The sequence below is a fragment of the Schistosoma haematobium genome, assembly GCF_000699445.3.
Source record: "Schistosoma haematobium chromosome Unknown HiC_scaffold_56, whole genome shotgun sequence".
Classification (NCBI taxonomy): Eukaryota; Metazoa; Platyhelminthes; class Trematoda; order Strigeidida; family Schistosomatidae; genus Schistosoma; species Schistosoma haematobium.
Window position 1 is genome coordinate 32,483 of NW_026137008.1, and position 8,869 is coordinate 41,351.

Genomic DNA, 8,869 nt, shown 5'->3' on the forward strand with positions numbered 1-8,869 from the left:
AGGCTCTTGATTATTATTCGATGCGTGAGACACATTTCCTGGCAAAACAATAGGATCTTCTTGTGAGCTGGACTCCTCACTGTCTGTACATGTTTCGGGCACAGTGGGATTTGAACTCACGACAGGGCATGTTTCTGAATTGGACATTTCTAGATCGCTGAACGGATCGTGAGCGACTGCCTCGTTTACATTACTGCTCGTCAGGGATTCATAGAGGCTTTTGTTGATACATTCATACGTCCTGCAGTCATTTTCGAGTTCAGTATGCAGGTGAGAAATTAATTCATCAATTTCTGTCACATCTCAGAAACATGGGAGATTTAGCAGTCGCTTGCGTAAATTGTCCAAAACATTCAACTGGCTCTTTCTGAAACGCTGCTGTTGGCGATCAAGTAGTAGCTACAATTGTTCGGGAAGGATAGCCCTGGTCTGCGCCAATCTCACCTTACTTTTCAGTGGACAACGAAGTGACCGCCACCAACGGATTGATGTCAGCAAGTTGGATGCAACTTCTGTTGCTAGCAAGTATCGAATCAAGCTAGTTTCTAGGCTAGCTACCATTCCACCGAAAAGTATAGATGAGCTTTGGTTGCAATTGTATGACGCCATGAAAATGGCGGGTATGGTCAGTTGTAGGTTCGCGAAACGTCCCGATTATAAGCACCGGGTTTCTTCTGGTTCCTTACAGCTCATTGAAGCCCATCGGTCTACTCCGGGTGACCGTGAGTTTGACCACAAACGAAGGACGTTACGTAGGGATCGAGAAGCCTTGTGGTCGAAGCATGTTAATGAGCTGGAAGCAGAAGCTGCATCTGGTAATTACCGGAAGCTCTTCCAACTCATCAGAGCCACTGGTAGCAAGAAGTCTGGTGTGAGCGAAACAACACTTCGGTGAGGGCATTTTTCCTCCATACTTGTGAAACCTGGCCTCTCCGAGTCGAGGACGTTAGATGATTCTCTGTGTTTGATCGTCGTTGTCTCCGAATGATTGCTGACACCCATTGACAACACCATGTTAGTAATGCAGAGGTTCAACATCGTGTGTTCGGGCACAGAGATGATAATGCAATTGGTGTCACCATCTTGAAACACCGACTTCGGTGGCTTGGACATGTTCTACGAATGTCGTCCCAGGGAATTCCACGTCGTGCATTATTTGCCGACGCTGGGACTGGTTGGAAGAAGCGGAGAGGTGGTCAGTGTATGGCATGGTGTCGTGGGATGAGAGAAATCTGCAAAGGGTTGACTTCTGTTGGTCCTTCACGACTCCTGGTTGGGGTCCTAGAGATGGTGCGACACAGTGGCTAGAGACATCATCAGATATGTCTCAGAATAGAAGCCAATGGCGATCCTACTATAACCTTCTTTTACTTTCTTCATAAAAAAGTGGTTGCTTCTTCCTCCACTGAAAGATTTCTTCTGATTGTACTTTTTCTTTTCCCCTATTATTATTATTACTACACTACCTTACAATAATCTGTACGTTACTGTTTTTTTCACACTCCTTACTTTTTTTCCTTCTCTTCAAATTCTCATTCTTTTGTGTGGCGCATATGTATTTGGTGCCCTCTTGTACTAATATCTATATTTTCAAATAAAAAATTAAAAAATAAATAATAATTACCAGTGGCATAATTTAATTGGTCTGATTGAGCTTGTGCGATGTTGGAAATATACAATAAATATTATTCGTGTTTGTGTGCGCACATTTTTCATTTATTATAATGTAACAAATTGACTACTAAATAAGTAGAAAATTTCACATTTTGTGTAACAAACAGTTGAAAATGTCTAGGTGAATCAATCACAGTCAAGGTTTGTAGATCAAAATTACAACAAATTGATCCTTGATGTATAGCCTCATGTCGAAACAAGATGATTACTCTAGACTTGGTGATGATTATTTTTGACAACAGTATGTAGTTGCAGTTAAAAATCGGTGAAATTTTTATCACAAAAATAAGGAACCTTGAAAGAAGAATGGATTAGCGTCTTTTTTATTCAAGTGTAGTAGGCTTTTGGAACATACGTTTTCTGAAAGAACATCTCGATAATCCCTCCATACCTATTCCTATAATCAAGCAATACGTAGATTAGGGACTCTGACGTGTACAAATAAATGACCCAGAAGTCTTTCGGAAGAATGGGGTATTATCGTGGTATTATTGTATATTGACAAACTTCATGGATTATGTTACTGGAGTTAACACTATTAATGTTAAAGTGTAGATTTTATTTGATAAAACAATACTCATCTTTATAAACAATTTACAAGATATTTTTAATATTTTCAAATACGAAAAAACATATTACAAATATGTTTAATTTATAGATTATTAGTCGGGCATAAAATTAACTGAAATCTTGATGATACATACTTGAAGATTTTGTAAACGCATATCCAGTATTCTTTGCATACGTTGTATCGCATCTAACTGAGGTAGTTGTAGATTGAGTCCACCTAATAAACAATCTGCACCACCTATTTTCACATTACCTACAGATGATGAACATCTTCGTCCTGCAGTATATGTTTGTTTTTTCAAACGTTTACTACTTGGTTGATTTGTATTAATTGTGGGGGCTCCACTTTGTACACTTAGTTGATAAGGATTTTGTATATTTTTATAAGTTGTTCTACCTCCAATAGCTGCTATTGATGGTGGGAATTCTTCAGCATCTAAATATAAAGGAGAGAAAATAATAGTATTAAGTATGCTAACACGAACCAAATACTACATAGTATTAATTTAACTTATAATGGTTTGAACTATACCGTTGTTGATATTTTCTAGATTGAAATATGATCAGTTTTAGTTGTCCTGTATCCATCTTGTGTGGATTACTTCGATGCATAAAATAAACAGAATATGGCTAGCAGTAAAATCCACGACATGCTTTTTGTCCTATTTGAGACTCGCCATTTGGATGTAACTACGTTCTAGAGCTGATGTTCGACCCAAAACTCGAACACAGTACCTTTCACTTCAAATCCTGACGTGATATCCAATTCGTTACTGGACCCAGATAGTCACCCACTTGTGGGAGGGATATGAATTTTGATTTAAATCGTAGTGAATATCGGAGTGGAATTTAACTCTGAAATGCGAGTACGTGCGGCTGACGAGTCTCAACCAAGACAAAAAGCGCGACGTGGATTCATCTGTTAACCATATTTCATTTATTCTAAATGCACACAGTATTTAGTAAAACATTCATAATCATACGAGCCGGACAAATTTTTGTTGGTAGTTAAAACCATGGTTGACTTTGGTAACTGACGATAGTATTTCGAATGACGATGAACATTTCGCAATGAAATTATTCCTATCAAAGAATGATGTAGAATCAGTGAACATTCCACCTGATCGATTAATTCCTTTCATTTACCCATGGATTTTTACTACTAACCTATCAACTAGTACCGTGCAAAACAATATTATTTAACCATTGAAGTAAGTCTTCAATGCTATCTCGAAGCAGAAATATTTTCTTTAAAGGACAGATAGCTAATTTATGTACAGCTCCAGTAATTACAAAAAGTAATGGTCTGTTTATTACCTAAAAGTTGTACCTCTGACAGTGATATAGTTTTGAAAGATAACTATGCTGGAAACCAAAAGTGTTGCGCCATCTAATTCTGTTCATGCTGTTAAAACAGGTCAAAGACAAAATAGTATCAAAAATCACTTGAAAATGCCTAAACCTTCAACCGTATGTTGGTATTTTGGTGCGTGGCACTTCACAAAATTTTGCCGGTTTAGAAATAATAGATGCACTATATACAATAAAGTTGACCGCAAAGAAACATTCTGTCGAACTAGAGAAAGCTTGAGATCAAAACAAACCAGACGTCCTCACCAGTGCCAAAATAAGTATATAAACAGTATATATTCTACACTGGCTCTAAGCGTAGCGGATAAAAGAAGGTATGTTGATCTAATGGTTAATGATGTTCATTTTCGATTGCAATTGGACACAGCGTCAGATATCACACTGATCCCAAAACGAACGTAAGATTTAATTGGGTGTCCGAAAGTACACATCACGGAATGCAGCCGGAGATAAATTAAAGCTTGTTGGAATGATAAAATGCTCTGTTGGATTCCGAGGTAATTACTTTACAGGGAATTGTTATTTAACGAACAGTCATGAGTGAGACCTGGTTGGTATAGATCGGATAAATAAACTAAACCTATGGGATGTACCATTAAGTGAAATATGCACGATGAAAAGCGAAATTAATCCTAGAGATTCACCCACAGTTCATGTAACTAAGAAAGTCGTAACGATAGAAGACCTTTTGCAGAAACATTGAAACTTGTTCCAGAATGAATTTGGATGCTGCACATTGGAGAAGGCAAAACTATACATACGACAGGATGTAAAACCTGTTTTTCGTCCAAAGCGTCAAGTTCCATATGCGGCTATTGACAAAGTCAACAAAGAATTAGACCGACTAGAGAAGCTTGGTGTTATAAAACCTATTAATTATTCGGCCTGGGCAGCACCAATTGTAGTAGTTCAGAATGCGGACGGGGCTACTCGCCTTTGTGCAGATTTTTCAACAGGATTAATTGACGCTTTGCAAAATCATTCATACCCATTACCTTTGCCAGAAGATTTATTTATTAAATTAAACGGTAGACGTTATTTTTCTAAACTTGATTTATCCGAAGCTTACAAGTGGAAGTCGACGAAGATTCAAAGGATTTATTAACCATTAATACCCACCGTGGACTCTATCGATTTACCAGATTACCGTTTGGTGTTAAGCCAGCTCCAGCAGATAATGGATACTGTAGTGTCTAACGTCAAAGGTGTATCAGTTTATTTGGATGATATTATAGTTGTTGGCTCTTCTGCGCAGGAATTAATGGGTCGGTTAGACGTGGTGCTCACTGAAATATCACAATCTGGTTTTCAGTTACAAAAAGAAAATTGTGGATTTCTGCTCGAGTCTGTTAAATACCTTGGATATATATTTGAAAAAAATGGTCGTAGATCAGATCCAGACAATATAAATGCTATCAAAAATATGCTCAGAACGACTGAGGTTACAACCCTTCGTTCATTTTTGGGGATGGTTGGTTATTATCGTACCCCATGTATATAAATTGCGACACCCATTAAATCACCTCTTGATGGCTAAAACAACATGGCACTGGACAAAGGAATGTCAAGATTGAGAAGGAAGGATCAGCTTTAGTTTTTGCAGTAAAGAAATTTCATAAAATGAATTATGGTCGTCCATTTACCCTTTCAACGTACCACAATCCGCTTTTATCTATATTTGGATCGAAGTCAGATATTCCTGCATATACAGCGAATCGATTACAACGCTGGGCTATTACGTTGCTTGCTTATGGTTTCCAAATTCTATATTAATCACCTGAAAAGTTTGGACAAGCTAATGCTTTACCTCGATCAACTGCGAATCAGACGCAGGGAAGCAAAGATTCCATTATTGCAACGATATTGTTGGAAAATGATATTCACCAAATACTACGAGTTGCCATAAAAGCAACACCGTTATCCTCTTAAGACATTAAACGCTATACTCAAGAAGACGACGAGCTGAAGCAGATTATAAGATACCTCGGACATGGTTGACCCACTCATAAAGACAACAAAAACATTGAACAGAATTCTCACCGTCTAAATTCTCTATCACTCGTGGACGGGAGTTGATGTTTGGAAATCGAGTAATTGTACCTACAAACTGGGCCGCAAATCAGTATTAAAAAGATCCCAGTACTACGACGAAATGGTTGTTAATTTATAGTAGTCGACTGAGATCAGTCCGTTATAAAGATTGTTGTGACGTATGGTGTCCAAAATCTGATGCTACGAGCTAACCCCTCCTCAACTGACTACTCGAGCGAAAACACGAGAATGAGAGAGAAAATGTATTGGACTACCACATGAAATGTACAAATACTCACTCATATATATATGTATATATATATATACCACTCTAATTTATAGGAAACTGACCCTAATGAAATGCACTTGACCTTTAGGTAACTTCTGATTGCCATCGCTTGAACCTTTTACTACTTCTTATTGGCTCACCATATCACAAACAACAAGGGGTTATATCAAAACTGAAATGAGCGCTTATAGTAAAGTTAATAGCTTGATGTTAAGTGGTTGCTGTTGCTGATTACCAAGCTCTGTCTTTAAGTCTTGCGTTAGTTAAAACTCCCTAATAAAAGGAATCTAGGTTAAATGTATCGGTGCTGCTTTTAGGATCATACCATCCTCTTCGTATTCTGAGATATCACCGTCCTTTTACTTGGAGTGGGTTTTACTGTACATACGATACAAAGGCTTAAGAACTAACTTATTTTTTTCGTAGTGAGGGGTGCTTGTATATCTAGTCTTTAATACCAATCAAATCTTATTGATTATCCAGCTGACGAATTCTAACAGTATCCTTTGCTGAAATGGATGTAATCAATTGACATTAGCAATATGACAGCGGCTGGTACAATTCAATCATCAGTTCATTTACAAGTACTTGTTTAAGAGTTGTATGTAATTTTCAAAATCGAAACACTTCACATTGTATACAGTAAGAAATATGATAACGGATGGAAGTTAGTAATTTAAAAGTTAGGTTATTACAAAACCATTACAATTTTGTCTATCCAAAGCTTTGTTATAAAGATGTTAGTATTGATTAATTAATTTTTTTCTTTATATTCACTTTTTATAATCTTGTTCTGAAATGTGATGGATTACTCTAGTTCGTCTTCTAATTACATTAATAGCAAACATCAACTGATAAAAAATAGTTTAACTTCATGTTATTGAAAAATAATTATGATATGCCATTATCAAAGATATAAGTTAGTTTATTTTTATTAAAAGACTGGTTCTTCAACGTTACAAGAATTACTGAAGTTAAGAAAGCCCTAAATTAAAACCAAATTCAAAATAATTAATTTCAATTTATAGGGTATTTACATATCTCGAAGTTCTCATGAGAACATAGTGAATCTTACTAAGGTTTTCATCTCATTTTAGTCGATTAAACAATTACTTAAATAAATCTCTCTTTTTGTAAGTGTTGGTCATCATTGGAACATATTTTGTGTGATAATTTGGTCTTATTAGTTAGTTTCAATATTGTTTGAATTAATTTCCAATCGGGTTTATGAGTTCAGGTACGGCTGCTGTAGGAAAGGCAAAGAGAAGTGTTTCTACAGATTTTTGAATATATTTCTAAGGATCCTAAATTCGGTAACGGTTTCATAAGTGCAATTTTCATCCACTTGATAGATTGTACATGGAATGACTGATATCTCTAAAGTGTTGAAAGCAATTAGTAAAACAACGTACGATCGATGGCAGAGCTCCAGCTCCATCATAAACAACGTGCGTTAATTTTACTACATTTAACTGAAGCTCACCAATGTCAAACCATCACTGAAAACCTGGAAGCTCTGAACGGTCGTTTTGTCCTAGAACCGGACGACTCGGTAGTGTGCATCCACAATCACACAAGCGGAAATGAAACCGATGAGCTTCGTTCTCGTGCGCGAACACCTAACCTCTAGACCACTGAGTCACCATCCAACAGTGGTAATGTCTAACTTTGAACAATCTACAGTATGTGACCAAATACAAGATCAAACTTAGCACTCTTACGTGAACAGCGCGATACCTTTAGACTACTGAGTTGTGAACAAATGGCATTGGGTTTACAATATTGCGTGATCGCTATTTGAATTAGACATTAACGTCGCTGGATGTTGGGTCAGTGGCTCTGCGTTCCATTTCCATATGTAGTCACGGACTTGCACTTCTGAGCAGTCCGATACTAGAACGAAACGGTCGTCTATTACATGCAGGTTTTCAACTGTGGTTTGACTAAGTTCAGTTGATGAGTTCAATTCAATATCACTGATGATGCCAGTGAAATCAAACGCTAATTTTCTCCATGATCTCTTGTGACCAGCTTCGAGAAGAAATAACAAATCCTCATGATTGGTGAAGTTCATGCATGCTGGAATTGAGACAAGCATATGCTAGTCATCTAAAATCATAAGTGAAGTGATGTAGAAGATGTAGAACATTATTAGCCAAAAAATTTAAATATACATATGTTAACTCCTATCGGTTTCATGAGTACGTATTACTGAGAAATCCCTTGGATGCTTAGCTGAAGCCAGACTTCGATTTCTCCTTTTAAAACAAATTTGCATCTCCGTGATTATTTTTATTTATTGACTAACACTGATCACATGACTGATTTCATTTAGTTGTGTTTTTCTTACCTAAAAGAAAAGACTTACTACAAAAATGTTCAACATCATTCGACCAATATGTATTCTTGTTGTAAAAACCGAACTGTAGTTTTTACTTCTTGAAATTTTATAGATTATAAAATGAACAGTAATTTGTGTAAGGAATGAAATAAAAATACTCGATTCTCGTCATCTTATCACATTGTATTTATTTACTTATTTGTCAGTTTCTGCCTTTCATTCTGTTCAAATTAATTTTCTATTATTATTTCAGCTGTAGAAATCTGTATAGTGGAGTTTAGTATTAATTTATACTTACAAGTGAAAAAACCCTTGTTGATTGTTAATATAAAAATAAAAATTATGGAAAATATATTTATTATCGTAGAAAAACAATAAAATATGCTCACCGCTGAATTATAATAGATAAATGCCTGTAAAGTGAAAACTAAATTGGGTAATATAGCCGTAGATTCCTACTGTGGAGAAGTTTCCTTGTTGGGACAAAATAGTTGTCCAGTACTTACAGGTTCTTAGACATTACATAACTCAATCAGTTATTAATTTCAGTACAAACAGAAAAACTTCCACAAATAAAATAGTAAAAAATAAAA